Genomic DNA, 23,919 nt, shown 5'->3' on the forward strand with positions numbered 1-23,919 from the left:
TATATGGGGATTATATGGTTTCGCCCCCCCCCCCCAAGGAAAAGGTTCCGAATAGTTTCATAGCCATTTTGATTTCGCTGCTGTAGTTATGCTTCGTTCCGAATTTGAGTGGCATAAACGGGCGCCTTTAGACGGCCCCAAAGGTAGAAGTTCATGGTGTTCAGATCCGGTGATCTAGCGGTCAAGCAACTGATCCTGCACGATCTATCGTACCGTAAACAACTGGGTTGCTATTCATAGACATTTCGCAGCACGCGCTACGAGCGTACTAAGCTAGCCCCGGCTATCCACTGGTTACTTGTACAGAATTCAAATCATATCCTATCGCTAACACTGGTTTATGAATACGAAAAACGCTGATTATCCACCGGAAACCCGCGCTAAAAATGTCTATGAATACGACCCTATAAGCCTACTGAATTAACGACATAATGAATGTGTACTTACGAGACGTAGTGGACGGTAGAAACTGCAACAGCGCCATACAACTAAACATAACTACTTACAGTAAACAAAGTTCTATCAGGTCGGAATCAACTGTAGTGGGGTGTACGAATAACGAACATCTACCGCAGTCGCTATGTAGACGAACGTGACACATCCTAAGGTTTTACTGACCCATGTGTTTGATGCTTAATAAGAAAGGACGTTATGCATCATAACTCTGAAAGTAGAGATTTGCGGGAAAAGTTGTATAGAACAGTTTCGTTTGATTTTAGCTCTACATTATACTCGCAAAGTTTGTACACTCTGTATATGCTCTCGCTACGAAATATGAACTAAAAGGTATGAACAATAATACTTCTAAGTATATAGAGTCATTTATTTGCCTGTGGCCCTTACCTCTGGATGCAATGTAAAATCTTCCAGAATGCCATGGCGGAATACGTCTACATTAGATATCATAGCCAAAAGGACTCCGTAGAGTTTCCTCATATACTGTAGATACTAACTAGACAAAATATGCAATCTGAAAACTTTCCTTATTGCTGTTCATTTAGTTCATTTCACATTACATAAACAGACACTGTATTCCATTTTGAAAGTCCCGGTACTCATTGTCTTTCATAACCCAAATGTTTATTTACTATATGTTTGTAAAATATATCATAATATAAATGTTACTTACGTGAAGATTTACTGTTAAATTTACATAGACGTAATATGTATTTTAAGGAAAAGGTGATAATATTCGCCATATTGTTCCCTTTTTAAGTTGAAATTATGCATCCAAAATCTTTCTTCATCGTTCTCTTCCTCTTCTAAACAGTGGCTGTAACGTCTCTCTCGTCAGATGAACTTGATAATAAAATTGTGTCTCAAATTCCAAACAATAATTCTCTTGTTTCGTTGTTGCCTACGCTATATTTTCGTCTAGCCGGGTTCATAGCCTTTTGCTATTAGTGATTAGAGATGAGGAGCACCGGCCAATAAATGATTCTGTACACTTGGAGAAACCAGAAACAGACGGGCGAAATGAGCGGCTGTCTCACGTTTGCGAACGAATGAGCCAAAAGGAACCGAAATGAACTGGGCTGAACGAATGCAGTTTGTTCGCTACTTAAGATAGGATATGCCTCCTTCTCTTTTCAAAAATACCTCGGTTGTAGTGGTACTGGTAGTGGTGGTAGCGGTGGTAGCAGCGATAATCAACAAATAAGCTTAGGTTTTTATCATTATAGTCTATCGGGATCCCGCGTTGTATCATGGTGGTCTAAGGCGTTACCTCTTGGACTGTTGTTTGTTGTTTAGTGAGCTGTTCGAAGACAGGTTTGAACATCACAAGTTACACCGTTAAGACACCACCTATGAGACAACTAGGTCAGGAGATAATGGGGTAGGGTGGCCAGTTCCTTTCTCCCTCCGTTGCATATATCGCCGACTAGCTACATATAACACTAATAAATGTCTTGGACTAGCTTTACGAAATGAGCTTTGGTTCGGATCCTAATGGGGAAAGGAATTTCCTTATTGGACCTGTGTCTACTCAGCATCAATTTGAGGAACTACAATGAGTAGCGAAATCTAGTTTCGTAAGCCAGCTATATCTCAATCACTTCAAGCAGAATTGCTGGGTAACTTGAACCTTGGACTCATTTCGCCTTCATTAGCAGCATTTCATTATCTTTAATAGTTACAGGTTGACTAGGAGTACATGGCGGACGTGGTTTCGGGATTCGCCTACAGGTAGCATATGTCAGCTGGACCTGCACATGTCACAGTGAAACTGCAGCGGACTGAGGGTGACTGGGGGAGTGTAGCTCCCTCGGACAGATGGCACCTTGGTGAATCGCGGAAACGACGGCGGCATGGCCTTCTGGTTAAGGATGCAGCAGATTCAAGCACATGAATTGTGAACAGATGCAATCGATTTAAGAAGGCTGCAGAAGAACATCACAGGGGGCGGAGGTATGGTCCCCTGTCAGAGCTGGATGCTGTGACTGATTCGAAACGATGGCAACATACAGTGAATAGCGTGCTTGAAGAGCGAACCTAAAATCATCCCAATATTAGGAAGTTGCACAATACGTCTAAAGGCTGCGATGTTTGCAAACAGGCATTCCTCCGAAAAAAAAGGCCAGATATATAAACATTGTGCTAACCAGCAGTGTGGTGGTCAGTCCATTGGCTGTCGAGCAATTGATTTAATTTTTAATAATGTAGCAGGCTGATTGGATTAGTGGCTTTGGATAATATTATTTTTTCTTTTCAGATTGATTTATTTAATACGTTACGTCATTACTGCATTTGGCATTACAGCCCTAAAGAGTAGAATCTCGTGCTCGCTCTCAGTTCAGTTCAGTTCTACAAATCATTTTACAAAATTGAAGATTGTTCATTCAGCACAGTAACATTAATAACTTCAAATTTAAACACAGTTATCTCAATAAAGCGAAAACTATTAGTTAATCAATCTAATTTGTTTCTTAAATCTATGTGAGTCAAGTATACATAGCTCAGGATTAATTCTAATTTGTGATAGTTTTGATTTCCTTCCTATTTCTTCTTATAGCAAGAGGTCCACAATTATTGTACTTCTAGTAGAATGCTTGATGTAATGCTATCATGTAATTTTGACATGTGAAAAATCGCTCTAATATGAAATATAATAATAGTGATGCTGTAGGATTGATACATTCCTTATGTAGTCTGGAGTGGATCTTTGTCGAAAATAAAAATTATGGCGGTGGTATTACTCGACCGAGGCGAGTGGAGCCGCGGGCGTAATGTGAACTACCGCGATGCGGTATTACGAACGCAGAAGCAGTACAAGTGGCACTTCGGGCTCAGGACTCCACTGGCCTTGGTCGAGTAATAACTTTAGTGTTTCTGGTATTGGTGGTGTTTGTTTTAGTGGCAGTAACTGTCATATTAGACACGGGGGAAAACTCCAAGGTCAGCTATAAGATTTTTACAAACGTTCGATATACATAAAATTCTCTAAAATTAACGGAGGAAAAAGGGGATGCGAATAAATGTTCCTTTTTCTCCAAATACATGGCATGTGCTATATTTTTATTCATTGTTTTTACGTTATATATATTGTGTTCTTGTAAATTCTTAATAATTTTTCTTATTTAAAATAATTTATAAAAAACGGGGAAAAATTGAAGAGGAGATTTCCAGACTGGCCTAAGTCCAAACGATATGTTATGAGAAAAATGATAAAACTGAAGAAATAAATTTGCTACCCTTAGATCCGTTTAAGAAAACATATGCAGACATTAAGTCAAGACTTAGGAGAGTTTGTTAAATAAACTTACATAGTTACATCAGAGTCTAGTATATAGTCACGAAGCTTGAGTTGATGAGGGTACTAGGAACAATAGACTGTGCCAGTACTGTTTCACATTTTATGTGATGAGGCGATAGTAGCGATCCTAGTGGTTAGCAACTATCTATGGATGCATATTCCCTACGTATTGAGCTTCGTGACTGTATATACAAGACTGTGATTATACAGTAGAGCATCGATTATCCGAATACCGATCAACCGAAAGCGTTCCAGTCGGCAAATTAAAATTTGACCGTTCGCCATGTAGAAGTTTTGCTAGCGCTGTTTGTGAGATTTAGCGGAAAAAAAAAAAAAAAATCTCAGCTCTGACGCAAAAGAAAAAAAAAATGACTTCTTTTACTAAGCTGTAGTGTACTTTAATGGCCATTTTGAACTTGTCAAACTAGGCTAGTGTGTTATTCGTAAGACGTGTGATACAAAATATATACTGTATGTACAGTTATGTGTTTAATATCAGTGTTTCTTTTTTTAATACTGCTCCTATGACACCGTCACAATTTTTTTTCGTAAATGATCGGTTATCCTAAAATCAGTTATCCGAATACCCTCCCTGGCCCCAATTGTTTCGGATAATCGATTTTCTACTGTATATAAACTTGAAAAGGATAAATTAAAACGTGAATAAAGCAAGTTAAAAATATTTAGGACACTTTGGAAACCATCCCTTCAATTACATTCAGTAGGTAAAGATATATTTCTAATGTGTGATACGAAGCCTTTCTTGGCTCCTATTTCCTCATATTGTTATGTCCCACAAGGGAACATGGAACATTTTTTATGATTTCCTTCTTCGCAGTAAAACATGGTTTAAGACAGAACATAAGATGGGGAATTGGAGCAATGTTCTGTTCCTTACCGGAAATAGAAATCTGCTGTTTCGAACTCGTAGCTGCCGTAGAAGAGGGTATAGGTAACGCAGTGAATAATTTTATATAGACCCTACACGTGTTTTTTTTTTTTTTTTTTTTTTTTACGTTACGCGTTACGTATAAATCCATGGGAATACGGAAGAACAAATTGCTGTCATTAAAACAAAGCCTGAATTGTTCATTCCTTGTTCATAAAATATGTAATGGGCAATACAATCAGTTACGATTTGTTAAAATCTTAAAACGCACTGAATTGTTAAATTCATGCAAGCCCAGAATGTTGGGGAAACTTGAGACGTTACTGCTTTGGCTATATAATCAGGAGTCTTTACGGGCATTTTATGCGTAATACAAGCAGGTTGTGTAGAGTAACGCGTCTACTTGTGAAATGTGGAACAGACGTTTGCAGCATAAAGTTCTGTTAGACGTAGGAATGCTCGCGGGGTACCCAAAACTTATGGTTGTACAAAGAGATTTACACTTGCTTTTAACAGTACAACTGACATTAATTTATTATACTGCTACGAGAAAATGCTTTTCAAAGTTGAAAACATTTCTTCTCTTTGTTTTTGTGTGGTGTAGAGGTAGTAGGGGAGACGCTTCAGTATGCCGGCACTTACTCCAGCTGCTGATTTCTTAATTCCATCTTTCACAGATGCTCGTATCCGGAGCTATTACACTTTCAAACTTTGTCTTCGAGTTTGTCGTCAGTTAATAGATGCGAGAGAGATCTGCAGTGAGAAGTGGGTGCAATGGAACGCAGCTTCTGACACAGCAGAGTACTTCAGTGTCAGTGTTTCACAGACGATGTGGTCTGTAGATAGTGAAAATCTGCGCTGTGTAACTTCGAACTTATTTTTTATGTTAAGACAAAAACACGTCCCTAACCGAATGGCTAGTTCGTGTACTTCCTCTTGGATGCTGACTGTTCAATACCGGAGAGTGAAAAAGTACTGCTACGTAATTTATGGTTAGTTAACCATGAAGAAAGTTGGTCAAGGAACTGCAATTTACCTTGCCACACCATCAATAATACATTATTGAAACTATCGACCTCTTTATAAAAGCCACCATCATCACCATCAACATTATCATCGTCAACGCCGCCATCGCCGTATTCACCATCATTATTATCATCATTGCTATCACTTCCAACTCCATTATCATCATCACCACTTCTACAACTATCATCAGCATCACACCACAACCATTGTGTCAGTACCACTACCACCATAATCACTGTAATGAATATCATTATCACCATCACAGCCACCGCCACATCAAAACAATCAGCATCTTATACAGGGTGTTTAAAAATACGGGGCAAAATTTCAGGTATGTATTTCCCACATGTAGACAATCAAAATAGTTCATTACAACATGTGTCTGGAAACGCTTCATTTCCGAGTTATGGCCTTCACAACATTGAAATTCACCGGAACGTTTTTCTTTCCGCAGGTCGTTGCCGTCAAAGGAGACATTAAGAGGGCACTCTGACAGTTCATTCCGAGGCGAAGGCTACATTCAGTGTTGTGTAGGCGTTAGACTGTGAGACATGTATTCAAATCAAGAGCTGGCAGAGATACACTTCATGTACGGTAAGGCGGACGGCAATGCTGCGCTGGCTCGTCGTTTGTACCAGGAGAGGTACCCACAGCGATAATGTCCAGATCGGAAGACATTTGTTCGTCTCCATTACCGTCTGTGCGAGTATGGAAAATTTAACTCTCCTGGTTTGGGAAGGGGACGACCAGGATCTACAACTCCAGAAGTACAGGACGAGATTCTGGAGGCTGTGAACATAACTCCTTCTATCAGCACACGAAGGGTAGCGTTGCAAGTCAATGTTCCTCATACGACTGTCTGGTGACTGTTGAAAGAGTATAAATTGTATCCTTATCATTTGCAACGTGTACAGGCCCTGTCACCAGCAGATTACCCTGCACGAGTTAGGTTCTGTCAGTGCTTCTTGCAGCAGTGTGGTGTAAATTCGAACTTTCCTGCCTTAGTATTATTTACAGATGAAGCACAGTTCACACGAGATGGCATAACAAATTTCCACAATCAGCATGTATGGGAGTATGAAAACCCACGTGCAACTGTTCCATCTCATCACCAGGTGCGGTTCTCCCTCAACATGTGGGCCGGTATCATTGGTGATCGATGAGTTGGACCCCATGTACTTGTAAACAGACTTACGGGGCAGGCGTACACAAACTTCCTGGAAAACACCATACCTCGTGTTTTAGAAGACACTCCACTGATCAATCGTCAACACATTCACTTCTTGCATGATGGCGCTCCTGCACACTTCAGTCGTACGGCTCGCCGGTACTTGGATCGAAGGTTTCCTGATCGATGGATAGGCAGAGGTGGCCCAATTGCTTGGCCTCCACGCTCACCTGATCAGAACCCTCTCGATTTCTACTTGTGGGACCATTTAAAATCATTGGTTTATTCGTCTCCGGTGCCTGACTTGGAATCCCTTCTGAATCGAATTGTGGCATGTTCTGAGGACATACGCAATACTCCTGGAGTTTGGGATCGTGTTCGCAGGTCAATGAGACATCGATGTGAGGTCTGTATTCAAGCAGGAGGTGGACATTTTGAGCATCTTCTGTAATGACAACGACCTGCGGAAAGAAAAACGTTCCGGTGAATTTCAATGTTGTGAAGGCCATAACTCGGAAATGAAGCATTTCCGGACATATGTTGTAATGAACTGTTTTGATTGTCTACATGTGGGAAATACATACCTGAAATTATGCCCCGTATTTTTTAAACACCCTATATATCTAACCATTACCGTCATCTTATAACTACCGTCATCACCATCACTTTATTACCACCACCACCACACTATCACTTCATTACCACCATCATCGTCATCATTTTATTACTACCATCATCACCATCACTTTATTACCACAATCACACTATCACTTTATTACCATCATCACACTATCCCTTTATTACCAGCATCACACTATCCCTTTATTACCACCATCACACTATCACTTTATTACCACCATCACACTATCACTTTATTACCGTCATCACACTATCCCTTTATTACCACCATCACACTATCACTTCATTACCACCATCACACTATCACTTTATTACCACCATCACACTATCACTTTATTACTACCATCATCATCATCACTTTATAACCACCATAATCACCATCACCTTATTACCACCATCACACTATCACTTTATTACCGTCATCACACTATCCCTTTATTACCACCATCACACTATCACTTCATTACCACCATCACACTATCACTTTATTACCACCATCACACTATCACTTTATTACTACCATCATCATCATCACTTTATAACCAACATCATCACCATCACCTTATTACCAACATCACATTATCACTTTAGTACCACCATCACACTATCACTTTATTACAATCACTACACTATCACTTTATCACCACCATCACCATCGCTTTATTACTACCATCACACTATCACTTTATTAGCAGCATCACAATATCACTTTATTATCAATATCACACTTTCACTTTATTACCATCATCATCACCATCGCTTTATTACTACCATCACACTATCACTTCCACTACACTATCACTTTATTACCAAGATCACACTATTACTTTATTACCACCATCATCACCATCACTTTATTACCACCACTACACTGCCACTTTATTACTACCATCATCACCATCGCTTTATCACTACCATCACACGAGTACTTTATTACCAACATCATACTATCACTTTATTACCAACATCACACTTCACTTTATTACCGCCACTACACTATCACTTTATTACCACGACCATCACCATCGATTTATTATTACCATAACACTATCACTTTATTACCACCATCACACTATCACTTTATTACCACCACTATACTATCACTTTATTACCACCATCATCACCATCGCTTTATTACTACCATCACACTATTACTTTATTACTAACATCACATTATCGGCCTTCAATGCCCAAGGTTGCGGGTTCGATCTCGGGCCAGGTCGATGGCATTTAAGTGTGCACTACACTACACTACACTACACTATCACTTTATTACCATCATCATCACCATCGCTTTATTACTACCATCACACTATATCACTTTATTACCAACATCACACTGTCACTTTATTACCACCACCACACTGTCACTTTATTACCACCATCATCGCCATCACTTCATAACTACCACTATCACCATCACCTCATAACCACCATTATAACTACCATCACTTCATAACTACCACTATCACCATCACCTCATAACCACCATTATAACTACCATCACTTCATAACTACCACTAATACCATCACCTCATAACCACCATTATAAACATCATCTCATAACCATCTTCATGACCATAACTTTGTGATCAACATCAGCAGTATTACTTTATTTCTACCATCACTATCACATTATAACCACCATCACTATAATTATAACCACCACAATCACTTCATCATCATCATCATCATCACCACCACCACCACCACCACCACCACCACCACCACCACCACCACCACCACCACCTGAGTTGACCAATGTGTAGATGCCGCTATGTCAGATACTTCAGTTACAATTATTGAAGTTGTATAACAATGTAATTTGCCATGTTCAACTGAACATTCATGAAGAGTAGAATAGCTCCATAGTAGTAGTGGTAAGTACAAATAAATGGCTGTTTATTGCACTTTCCTATAAATAAGAACTGCAGAAAGTCTAACCTCTCCTTTTGTGAGTACCGTCATTTGTTTTAAAGTTGTATTACATTTTATTTCTTCACGACGCCTGCCCGGATTAAGCGATATCCGATTAAACGTGGCCTGGCTTAACGGGATCCAGCTTAACGGAGTTTTACTGTATTTAAACAGCAGTTATACTTGGCAGACATGTTTCATTTCCTCCTTTTCTTTTGATTCTTAAAGTCCCGTGGTTTAAATCTTGTCGACGTAATACTAAACGATGATATGGGGGTACTTTTTTGACGTAAAGTGGGAACGACTTCCAACCAGACTCTCACATGAGGCTATATTTGAAAATGTATTTAAAAATAACAAATAGGTAGCATTAAAGCCGAAAGTTACAATTTATGAAATAGTTATATTACCGGTTGTTTTGTATCGTTGTGAAACTTGTACTTTCACTTTGAGAGAGGAAGAGAGGTTAAAGATGTTTGAGAATAAGGTGCTTAGGAAAATATTTGGGGCTGAGAGGGATGAAGTTGCAGGAGAATGGAGAAAGTTACACAACGCAAAACTGCATGAATTGTATTCTTCACTGACATAATTAGGAACATTAAATCCAGACGTTTGAGATGGGTAGGGCATGTAGCATGTATGGGCGAATCCAGAAATGCATATAGACTGTTAGTTGGAAGGCCGGAGGGAAAAAGACCTTTAGGGAGGCCGAGACGTAGATGAGAGGATAATGTTAAAGTGAATTTGAGAGATGTGGGATATGATGATAGGGACTGAAATAATCTTCCACGGGATAGGGACCGATTGCAGGCCTATATGAGGGCGGGAATGAACCTGCGGGTTCCTTAAAAGCCATTTGTAAGTAAGTATAATAAAACAAGTTAAAATTTTCTACTAACTTGGATGTCACATCCCTTATAATAAAGATAAAGAGCTCGAGCAGAAACTATCAACATTCCAACACGTGTGGAACTATTTACAGATGCCAAAAAATAAAGCCAGGAAAGATACCATGCTCAAATTTTATAACTTATAGCAGTGCCGCTTGTAACTTATGGCAGTGAATAGATCGAGGAAAATAATAATTGAGTCTGCAGAGAAGAGATTTTTAATTCGAATTGGGGACAGCAGGGTTGTTTCCGATCTCTGATAACGAATTTTAGTGACATCTTGTGCGTCAGGAGTCACACGACAGCTGAAATGTGGCGCGAGGTGACAGACCAGTAGTGAGTGATCTCATAGTCAGAGTGCAGAAATTCCCAAGAAAATCGAGCCTTTTTGGGAGGGGTACATTACGACGCTTTCCAATGTCAAGTACAGTTAAGTGAAAATAAAAAAAGCCTGCAATAAACGAGGTTTAGTTATTTCCAAGAAAGGCATCTTCTGTGTACTTAATAAGATTGGTAAAGCTCTAATGGAATTAATTTGTATCATTTCGTAGGGTGCGGCGACTTGTGACGGGGGGGGGGTGGATTTGCTTGGTTTTTCCACTCTGGAATTAATCCCATCCGAACTTTGCCAGTCTTATTAGGTACACACAAGATGCCTTTCTTGGAAATAACGAAACCACGTTTATTGCAGGTTCCTATGATTTTTACGTAATTGTACTTGGCATCGGAAAGGGTTGTTATTTACCCCTCTCAAAAAGGCTCGATTTTTCTTGAGCATTGCTACTGTGATACACCGTGTACTCTGATTATGAAATCACTCACTACAGGCCTGTTGCCTCTCGCCGCAATTCAGTTGTCGGTGTGATTCCTTACCCACATGACGTCATTCAAATTCGTTATCAGAGATCGGAAACAACCCTGTATACAGTAAATGATCATATCCATAACGACGACATTAAAAATTAAGTTAATATAATATATAACCTGCAACATAAAATAGATAAATCTTAATAAGAATGGTTCTAATATACAGAACCAATGCATTTCCCTAGACTTACCAAACGAACTTTACAGTACAAACCAAAAGGTCGACGTATGGTTGATCGACCTAGGCTACCTTAGGAATATATCTTTGAGACGGAACAGGCTTATAGTTTATCCTTGAGATAATACAAGAAGAAGAAGAAGAAGAAGAAGAAGAAGAAGAAGAAGAAGGAGAAGGAGAGGGGTGTAATACCTTTGCACACTTTTGGTGACATAATGTAAAACTGTAATTGTGAATGTATTGTATTATTCAAAATCATCTGCAATATTAAGGTCTGAACGGAATAAAGATGCAGGCGATGGTGTGAGATTTCACATTTGCCTCTCTATTACTCGACGTGTTAATTGATGTTAGTAACAACAGATAATTACTAGTTTTTCCAAATTGACAGATTACTGTGAACAGAGAAGATAAGCAGAATTGCTGAGATAGGTCTCCCTAGTAATTAGTTGAGGCTGCTGAAGAGTTGAGGGGAATCCTGACGCTAACATCTGTGTTGTCGGCACTGCAAGAGATCCATCCTGACATCCCTGCGAGAGTCAGCCGAGCCCAGAGCCCGAAGTCCGGAGTCATTGTCCTGACAATGAAGAACAAATCGCCTCTCAGTGATGTAGTAATAACTCCATTTTCCAATAAGAACCACCGCAGCGTGTTGGAGAGATAGGACAATGGGCCTTGTTGAAAGAGGATCTAGTATCACAGAGTGGCACATAATGGAATTTCTCCCATCCGTCATTTTGCAGCCTCTGTCTCCTTCTTCTTCTTCCACCCCTTTTCATTTTAACATTTATCGTTAGGAGGGGGTGTTCCCTTTCCTTTAATGAAAGTCAATTCATCTTGTTGTTTATCTTGCAGTGTTATCTTTGTCTTAATGAGTTTTCTCGCCCTCCCCCCTTCCCTGAAACATTAGCTGATAGACACTCCAGCTCAAGATTTCAGCTTCAGCCACGTTTACGACGGGCAAATGTCCTTCCGAGTCTGCAGCGAATCATTTCTACTAGCTGTCCTGAAAATGCAGCTTAAGTACACACGTTGTAACAATGTGGAAGACACCGGCGTATCTGAGACGATAGGCGCATTTGCCTGCTGATTCTAAGCTGCGCTCTAGCGCGAATTCGGTACCGTTTTGGAGTTTTTCTAGGTTTACTCCATCTGTAAGATGAATGTCAGGTAATCACATGCGGAATCCTCGTTCTTGTCTCTCTAAATACCATCTCGCTACCACCAATTCCGACGTTAAATAACCTAGTAGTTCATATAGTGTCGTTAAATAACCTACTAAAAGAACTGACTGTCCTTCCATATAACTGCCAAAAAGCCACGTTAACTACATATTCATAAATATTATCGTAGAGACGTCCACTCGTACCCATGGCGAATAAGAAATTAAGGTATTTGCTAGGTCAATACATCTACTCGTATTATGACATTAGAGTTTGGGCACAACTTCGTCCACTTAATTCCTTGGATGCCACTGAATAAACATTCTATTGACAGCGGAAAAATAAGACTGCTCTCTCTCGATTTCATCCACCAAAAATGCCATTTGTACTTACTGAAATTCCGACTCATTAGCCTGATTAATTTTGGCAGCAGTGAGTTGAAAGAAAGTAAGTTATGGTGTAAACGAGATAAATTCATATCATTAATTTCATTGACATAAAGAAACTTTTCATAAAATACCTTAAAATTCTCCAACGTATGGAACTTCAATAAACCTATGTAAATGAAACATTAACTGGTGAACATTAAAATATTTAACATATTCACTAAAATGCGAGCTGTTCCCCAATGAAGTTTTCTTAACACTTAATCAACAGTAAGTAACGTTTCATTACAGATAAATAAGTGTGTTCAGTGAATTTTGTATAATTATAGCCTATTACATTTTTATGAAGCCACAGCCTACTATATCGCAAATCGTGTACAGACCAATTATTTAGTCCTGACAGCTCAGCGACGCGAAAGAAGGGAAGTAATAGTAGTGGAGAGAGGTACGGAGTAGAGATAAGGGCGAGCACTCTATAAAGGAATGCAGTACAGTATAACACTTACAACTTAATTGCACTAGAAACATACCGCTCTACCACACGCATGACATCCGATCGCTCCGAAGGCAAGCGAGTGACTAACCCAAACATCCCTTGGCGTAACTAAATGAACTCGCCTGACCCAGGCGCACATCTCCGGCGACTGTCAGGACTAAATAATCAGGACTAAATACCTGCTATATGATTCACATGCGGGCCAACAACAAGTGGTTACAAAATATAGAAAATGAAGGAAAAATTTATATTATTATTATTATTATTATTATTATTATTATTATTATTATTATTATTATTATTATTATTATTATTATCACCGTAATTACAGCTATTGTAATTATTGCATTTCTGATTCCAGTGATCACCTTATTTGAGGGACGATGATATATACAATAACTGCAAGCTACGTATAGATAATATTCTTGAAACCTATTATCCAGAATGAAAAACAGTAGACATTTATTTACCGTACTGTGAAGTATAGTTGCAGAGCTGAAAGAAAGTAGAAACTTGATACCTAATATACTGTGTTAAATAACTATTTTCAAGATACACGTTCATTGTGTGCGTAAATTTAATTCTCATTAATGGAAGTTAATAATACCAATTAAGTTTTTTTTAATGTTTGAATGTACATTGCGTATTAATTTACTAATATTTCTTAAGTATATAAGGCCTAGTTATAATAACCACTTTCACATGTTAAAATAAAAACTAAGTTGTATAGTACCTGATGATATTCTAACCTGTGATCGATTTCTTCTAAAAATTTTTAGTACCACGGTCTTCATGACGCGGTTTCTTTCGTGAAATTTTGTGTCATTAAAATTTTCGAAATGGTAGTTTCTTAAATGGTTATCTCCATCGGGCTCTTGATTTTCGAGCAGTTCCAGATCTAACAATTCTGAGTCTAAACGTTTCGCCATTTTGTATTGCAACTAGTGAACCATTAAAATTTTAAAGACGTATATTTCCAGCACTAAACTAATGACAGCTTTACTTGTTCGTTAGAGCTAAAGATGATTGATGAGCTATAAAAATAATTTAATGGACCAGTAATTAAATTAATGAGTCATTGAAAACACAGTGAAGCTTGGTGAAACCGGCTATAAATTATGCTCCTGTTGTATGAGCAGAAGTGAAGCGTCCTTTTTCTTTGTATAAGACAAGGCTGTCAGGCAGAAGAAAGAGATTATATTTCACAAATTTGAGAATGGTTATGTTTGAGTAGGGTTGTAACTCATCATTACATAAATGACTAATAGGTAAATTAACAATCCTATTGATTCATCACTAGTTCGGAAACATAACTCCAATTTGTACAGCTAATCAACACAAAATAAAAAGTACTTAATAATCTAACTCAACATAATTAACTATTTCTCTTGAAACCAACTGTACTGCTGCTAACATCAGACTGTCCACACCTGTAGAGTAGCGCGTCTGGCCGCGAAACCAGGTGGCCCGGGTTCGAACCCCGGTAGGGGTTTTTCTGGGGTTTTCCCTCAACTCAGTATGCTCAAATGCTGGATAACAATCGGTGCTGGACCCCGACCTCATTTCACTGGCATGATCACCTTTACTTCCTTCAGATGCTAAATAACCTGAGATGTTGATACAGCATAAAATAACCGACTAAAAAAACATCAAACTGTCTATCGCTTTTTACGCCAAAGTACAAGGTCGCGATGGCGGGCTTATGTGAGGACGGCAATGAATCTTCGGGTTCCTTAAATGCCATAAGAAAGTAAAGAAGTTATTGTGTTGTAGATGGCTTGTGTTCATGTAACTGATTATAGACTTTGATTAATGTTTATACTATTGGTGACTGAGCCGGTGATGAATTATGGTATATAAATTTTCAATCCAATATTTGCCTTCGCGACTGAGGGAAACCATGAAAAACCCCAGTCAGATTGGTCGACCACGAGTTTGAACCCGGTACCTCCCGAATGCTGTTCTCTAACGTTACCGTCTGAGCGTCTATTATTGGAGTGGTAGTCACACAAAATGTTATAACACAATCAAAGGGCTGTTGAGGCCCAGCATATGAATTTGTAATGTAGGCTTATAGGCTACTGAATAAGGCTAGATAAATGAAGAAATAGCTTGAGAACATGCGCTAAAATCTTAAAGGAACATTACTAAAGGCCTTGGAAGATGAGCTAACAGTATTTAATTCAAATAATGCTTAAATAATATCTCCTAAGGGCTTACAAACTCTATAATAAGTACACTTACACTCAAGGTATTGCCTGGCTATTATTAAATGGACAGAAGTTTGAACTAACATAACATGGAATAAATTAACGTTTACATATTAATATTATTCAAATTATAATTAATTTTGCCTCCAGAGATTTTATGTAAGTTTCTGCCTTTGCCTAGGAGTGAAGCAACAATCTTTTCTTTTATCACTCCATGATAAATATTACTAAGATCTAGTAATTTCATACGCAGGTAAAGTTTCCCACTTATCACCTTCAGGCATTTGGAGTACAAAGATAGAGGTAGAGGCAGCTGATGAATTCCCACCAAGAGGACGAGTTTGATCGCAAACATGATCTTCAGCAATATGGGTACCGGAGACTATATCCCTTGGAGTGATAATCAGCCGAGTTCAGAAGTTAATCAATGAATTGAAAATGTCTTGGAGGTTAATGTTTATGACCTACAAAGTGGTACAGGAGCATCTATACTTCCAAGTAACCACTCAGTCATTATAACTTCATATTTGCTCAAGTATCGTCATATTGTAATTTTACTTACGATTCTTACATACATGCATACTTTGAGATAGTCAGTTAGATTGGGTTATATGGCATAATGTGAGTCCTTTAGTTCCGAAACGTGTCTTATCCACTTTTAATGTTTTTGTCACAAATGAAGAAAAACATTTTTTTCCATTTTTATGTTAAAATAATAATTTTTTCACACTTCAAAATAAATACACTCCTCAAAATAAAAACGTTGTCATGTTTTTCGATTGCTATATTTCCAGTACAGAAAATAATTTGTACAAAATGAATTAACAGAAAAATACCTCGTAGTTCATTTCCAACTCCCACAATAGAAACCTTTAATCAAACGTTTTGTCCTCATGTTAAGAACAAATACAGTTGATGGTGTCTAAAAGAAAAATGAAACTTGTAAGCATTTAAAACAAAAATGTTTTCTTTTCTTCTCTGTTCAGTCTCAATTTTCTCCTCTTTCTCGAATTACGGCAGCACATTGATTTGGCATACTTCTGATTAGTCTGCGAATGTTAGCTTGTTGAATTCTTGTAGAGCCTCCTCTAACTATTGAAGCGTTTGTGGCGGATCTGGACGCTTACGAACCCTTCTTTTAAGATTATCCCACAGATGTTTTATTGGATTAAGGTCTGGACTGCAGGGAGGCCACTCCAGAACGTTGATGTGGTAACTAAATCTTGTACACGCCGAGAAATATAGGGACGAGCGTTGTCATGGGCCAGCAAAAATTCTTCTCCCGTACGTTCTGCTATAGGTCATACTTGGGGAATAAGAACTTCATTGACATACCTGTCGCCTGTCAGAACCTGATTTATTCTCTTCTAAATTACTACAAGCTCTGTTCTCATGTCCAACATAATCCCCAGAGCATAAGTGAACCTCCTCCAAAAGGAACTCTTTCAGTGACTACATCTTCAATATGACGCTGTCCCAGTCGTCTCCACACACCAACACGTGCATCATTACCAAATAGAGGAACTTTGGTTTCATCACAAAACATGACTCGTCTCCAGTGTCTCATCTGCCAATTTCTGTGTTCCTCTCCAAAGCATAGTCTCAGTTATTTTGTGTCGCCGTGTTAAGCATGACACTTTTTTGACCTGCACCTGAGATTGTTTTCTTGCAGTCTATTATGTATTGTTTGGTCACTCACCCTTTGTCCTGTAGTGTTCTTAAAATCCTATTGGAATTCTGGTGCCGTATGCATTCGGTTTCTTGTTGCAAGAAGACGCAAATAACGGTCTTCAGCAGGGATAGTTTTTCTTCTACGACCTCAACCTGGCTTTCTTGTTGTAGTGTATCATTCATTCTCCGTTTTCATAATTTGGAAACGCATTCTGACTTATTCCAAGTTGTCTGGCTACGTATCGCTGTGAGTGCCCTTCTTGAATCAGAGTAACTCCCCGGCTTGCTTCCTCCACTGTCACACGCCTGTTTACCCTGTTCTCAATATGAACGTGTGCTGCCATACCTGTACTGTGTGCCTACCAAGAGAAACACGATGTTCACCCATTCTGTTTTGGGCAGTGTTTGCTTTGATTCGATCTACAGGTAGTACCTCAAACTGCCAAAGGTCACAAATCATTTTCACTACACAAACATAGAGTGCATTTCACTTAGGGAAGAAAGATATTTCACTATCTATTGTGTGTTTCACGATACACTCATCCAAACTTGTGACAACTTTCTTCTTTTGAGTAGTGTATTTAGTAGTATATAGGTCAGCAATAGCTCATTTACTTTGTTCAGTAATATTTTTATTTAAATGTTAATATTGGAGAAGGAGAGTTTTGGAACTAATTTATACCTAGGAGAAGGCAAGTTTTGAAAACAACATATGTTGGATAAGGCATGATTTGGAAAACACACACAAATTTTCAATCTAAATTAAATTTTGTATTACAAGTCTTCAAATTGAAAGTTATACACTGTTAATATGCAGTTTAAGGTCAATGATTAGTAAAATAAGTGACAACTTGCTAATAAAAATTCAAAATACTCTCATAAAGAAAAAGTTTTCAACTGTTCTTAAGCACAATGAACTGATCCAAAATCTGATTCGCCACAACAGTCAACACCTGATTCAACATTCTGGGCTTCTTTAGCACGATTTGGATTCAGGAGGTACATGTAGAAAGATAATTCGGACTGATTTTTCCATCCATCGCCGAAATGTTTTGTTAGAAGGTTGTTAATATCATTTAATTTTGCTTCTTTAATTGTTTGCCCTTTGCAAATAAGTTGAGGCTCAATATAAAAAATGTTATGCCTCTTTTTGACAACACTTCTATAGAGTCTGGAGTAGGCAAGCTATGGAACATATTTTTGAAGGATAAGACTTATTTTTGAACATCAACCATATTTCTCCTATTAAATTGAGTAGGAGAAGAATTTTTTTGGAACATCATTTTCTGACAGTATATTGTGTATTGAGCACAGAGTGCAGTAGTGAAGTTACCTGAATTTTCAATTTTTCGAGATAAGACACATTTGGGAACTATAGGACTCATGTGCTTTGTGTCACTTGCATATTAATCTGGGTATTTTATGGAGAGTGGTTGAATTTTAATCGTAGGGGAAGGGAGTGCAATCTACAACCTACACCAGTTTTGCAAAGCACGAACGGTCAAATGACACGTGCACTGCATTGAAGGGCAAATTCTGATGATATAGTGCATCTGTATGTACTAAATCCACATCTTTCTGTCTTTATCATTAAGAGAATGCTCGGTACTCATAATTATGACACTAAATGGATCCCTGACCCGTTTAATGCGACGTGATAGAGATGGCCACCAGCTTAGGACCTTACATATATTTCAAAGTTACCACTAAGAACATACGTGCCTTTTGGCTTACTACTCCAATCATTTTCATCATTAGGTCTAATTAATTAGAGGAAAGTTTTTTGCCTCTTTCCGAGTTAGAATTTGCAACATTTCCTTTTCGAAACAAATACCGGTATGAACTGAGGTAATAAGGCAGTAATGAATTAATGAATAAATAAATAAATTAATGAATAATGAACACAACTCAGTTTCAGAACACACACTCTTTGACTCCACAATACACTACACAAACACATCCCCACAGAAAACGCAAACAAAAGGCGCCAAGACCAGCAACAACCAGTTCTGAAGATGGTCGATATCAGACTGAAACATGTTAACGAGTTAATGTAAAAATTTAACACGAGGAAGACACATAATACGTTTTCCGAAGTGATGTAATGTTAAAAGTTGTGTAATCAAGATGCATAGAATATTTATTCCTTATTCGCCTTTTTGTCTTCGCTGTATTGTTCATAAAACTAAGCTAAGTTTATTTTTAGCTCCTATTCGTAGTATTTTCCTACGTAACACTATAGAAACACAAGAAGGGATGCAGGTAACTCGGAACATTTAATATTTATACTTTATTATTATTATTATTATTATTATTATTATTATTATTATTATTATTATTATTCCATTTATTGTGAGTCCCTATCACAACGGCATGGCGCGTCCTCAGGTTGCGGATAGAGGAGACGTCCTCCAGATAAGGAGGGTAGCTGCGAATATATTGAATAAGCAGTCGTGGACAGCCGATAAGAGGTGGTCCTCCAGCTTGGGGGTTGGGCGAAGGGCTAACAACCCATCACCATAAAAAACAGCTTGTTACGAAACCTAAAAATAAGCCTCGGAATGGGACTGATTCTCCGGCACGACCATTATAAAAGTTGGAGATTTTTCCTTCGAAGAGGTGGAAAAATTCAAATATCTTGAAGCAACAGTAACAAATATAAATGACACTTGGGAGGAAATTAAACGCCGAATAAATATGGGAAACGCCTGTTATTATTCGGTTGAAAAGCTTTTGTCATCTAGTCTGCTGTCAAAAAATCTGAAAGTTAGAATTTATGAAACAGTTATATTACCGGTTGTTCTGTATGGCTGTGAAATTGGACTCTCACTTTGAGAGAGGAACAGAGATTGAGGGTTTTTGAGAATAAGGTTCTTAGGAAAATATTTGGGGCTAAGAGGGATGAAGTTACAGGAGAATGGAGAAAGTTACACAATGCAGAGCTGCACGCATTGCATCCTTCACCCGACATAATTAGGAACATTAAATCCAGACGTTTGAGATGGGCAGGGCATGTAGCACGTATGGGCGAATCCAGAAATGCATATAGAGTGTTAGCTGGGAGGCCAGAGGGGAAAAGACCTTTGGGGAGGCCGAGACGTAGATGGGAGGATAATATTAAAATGGATTTGAGACAGGTGGGATATGATGATAGTGACTGGATTAATCTTGCTCAGGATAGGGACCAATGGAGGGCTTATGTGAGGGCAGCAATGAACCCCCGGGTTCCTTAAAAGCCAGTAAGTAAGTATTATTATTATTATTATTATTATTATTATTATTATTATTATTATTATTATTATTATTATTATTATTAACACCTGTTAAGTCAAGAATTAGAGAGGCTGAAATGAAGTTTATGAGAAAAACTACACAATATATTTTCTTAGATCACAAGAATAATGAAGAAATTTTAAATGAACTAAAAGTTACATCAGTGCTGCATAAAATTAAAAAGTAACTAGTATAAAGACATCCAACGCATGCCACGAGATCGTCTTATAATAATAATGAAATATTACCAAGCTTGGGAAACAAGGCATCAGGGATGACCATTGAAACGACTACTATACAACTGAGACCAGAACGAATCAAGCATTTTTATCCAAATGCATGGAAAGTGTTATGATTTATTATTGTTATTATTATTATTATTATTATTATTATTATTATTATTATTATTTAATTCACTATCATAACATTTTATATTCAGTAATGGGCTCCTTTGCCTATTCTTTCTTACATCTATAGTAATTTATAAACATTGGCAACTAGTGGAATTCTCCCAGGCATGTTATCAGCGTAATGGCAAATAAGCGATTAGTATAACAAAAAAATTGCAGACATACGGGTCCCTTGAAGAATGATAAATGCTCAGTCCCCTGACGTTAATCGAACCGCAGTTTTCTAGATTTGTAATTGGAGAACACATCCACATGAGCCTCATCAGAGTATGTTTGTGATAATGCGTGTCATAATTAGTTTAGTGCATATTTGAGGTTCCACTTAATTTGCAATGCTAATGCCCACATGCATACTTTAAGCTCGATTATGAGAGACACGTCTTTTTTCAGTAGCATGTACTGTACCCCACTTAACCGACGATGTAATTACATCTAGTTGCAATAAGCACGCAATTACCATCTCTAATTGCATCCTTAAATATTCAGCACCTGGGCATTCCAGTGGGATACCAATAATTTCCCTGAAACTATGGATCTGTTTATGTCAATTGTCGATGAGTGAGAAAACTCCTTTATTTATTTTGAAGCCATTTGTTTCATTAAATGTTTTCATTTTTCTTACTATTTTTGAAGCAATAAGAGCAATTATTTTATTATTGACTACTACACTTTTACTACGTCATACTACTTTTGACCAATAAAACAGTAAGAAAGGACTTTTTTAAACCAATCATGGCTACTTATCGCACAGTTTTATCACTTCCCTAGCATTTGTTTGTTTTTGTCACTTCTCTAGCATTAGTTTCTTTGTTTGCCAACATTTCAATCCTCAAATTCTTTACGGCATTATAAAACATGCTTTGCGATCGTCATTTGTTTCCGGCATAGATAGTCAACTGAAAATAACGGCTCCGTTCAAACATTTTGGTGAATCTAACATAAGTGAAATGGAATTTTAGTAAATCAATATCTATTTTATTGTATTAGAGTACTTTATTTCTTCTAATCTTTATATACTTTCTTCTGGTTTTACCACTTCCCTACCAATTTGTTTCTTTGTTTTGCCAACATTTCAAACTGCAAATTCTTTACGATATTATAAAATATGCTTTGTGATCGTCATTTGTTTCCTGCATAGATATTCGACTTAAAATGGCGGCTCCGTTCAAAGGTTTGGTGAAGGTAACATTAGTGAAATAGAATTTTACTAAGTCAATATCTATTTTATTGTATTCATTCAATCATTCATTCATTCATTCATTCATTCATTCATTCATTCATTCATAGTGTTCTGCCCAAGGGCAGGTCTTTCATTGCAAACCCAGCATTCTGCCATCTTTCCCATTTTCTGCCTTCCCCTTTGTCTCCTCATATGATTCATTTTATTGTATTAAAGTACTTTATTTCTTCTAATCTTCATATATTCTTCTTCTGTGTCTATCATCTCCCTACCAATTGTTTCTTTATTTTCCAACATTTCAAATTGAAAATTCATTACGATACAATAAAACCTGTTTTGCGATCGTCATTTGTTTACCGCATAGACAGCCAACTGAAAATGGCGGCTCCATTGAAACTTTTTGGTGAAGCTAAGATTAGTGAAATAGAATTTTAGTAAGTCAGTTAATATTTTATTGTATTAGAATACTTTATTTCTTCTGATGTGTAATAGTCAATTAAATCCCACTAGAGTTTTGATTTTCTCTAGATAAATCAAAGTCTCTAGAGAGATTACTGTTGATAAAAATGTGCCTTTATAAGTAGAATAATTTTGTTTTTATAATTTTGTATGTCTTTAGATCATATGGGATTCTGAACATCGAACAGAAGTGATTAAACGAAACACTTTATCAGAGCTGAAGCTTAAGTGAACATAGGCCTGTGATGTTTAATAATGTGTTTCGTCTGCTTTCTTATTAAGAGTTTTGTTAATCTTTTCAGGCTTTTCATGATTTCGTGTTTGACGTTTTTCCTATCGGATACTATATGGACCCAGTTGGGATTGTCTTGACGTGAGATCAACGTACAGTACTCCAAATTCCCATATAGGGGAATACAGGACATCATAATAATGAACGAATACCTATTTTCTGTACAAAAATTCTAGGTGATTGCTGCGATTTGAATATGCAGGCAAATCTTAAGCTGCTAGTGTAAATTTACTTTTCTTCAGTAATCATTTGGTTACAAAGCCTTAAATGTAACAAAGGTAACTGGTGCTGCTGGTACTATTATTTCAATTGAAATGGATATACGCGATTTGGTAAGGGATGAAGAACTTATGGATTAACTACATATGATTCGAGGATATTCAATATGAATCTGGGAAGAAGAATGGTCTGACAAAATTAAGAAAAAAATGACAGTACGTATATACGAAATCCCTTGGATTACGTAAAAAGTCTGTATTCTTGGTACTTGTTTCAGTTCATAGGTTTTAGGTCTTGTTCCTACCACAACCTATCACACACACATTACAAATGTAACCAAATTTATTACTAATAACATTTTATTAAAATATAACTGAAAGATTCTTTATAGCATTGTCTTTCTTCTATAATGGTCACATTTGAAGCTGATTAGATGCTTTACTATTCATAGCTACATTTTGTAAAATTATTTATCGTTCCTCATTGTGTTGTTTACACTTCCTCTCATGCATTTTTTCATTCTCTTTCAAACATTTTGATTTCACCAGTTCACCACTTTTACTTCCATTACCTTGTCCTTTTCTTTTGCGATGAACATTCATCTACTTTGCTTGCGGTTTTTTCATTTAATAAACCAGTACTGACACTTTTAAAAGTTATCACTTTCAACCCTCCACATATAGGATATAATCGATCCCTCATTCTTTTTCAGATTTGAGTACTACTACACTTGTACAGTACAAGTGCACCCGTCTAGCTTGTACCTGCACGGATGGTACATCAGCGTACGACGTTATAATTTTATTTTATAAATAATTCCTTTGCAAACTGC

Source organism: Periplaneta americana, chromosome 5 (assembly GCF_040183065.1).
Source record: "Periplaneta americana isolate PAMFEO1 chromosome 5, P.americana_PAMFEO1_priV1, whole genome shotgun sequence".
Lineage (NCBI taxonomy): Eukaryota > Metazoa > Arthropoda > Insecta > Blattodea > Blattidae > Periplaneta > Periplaneta americana.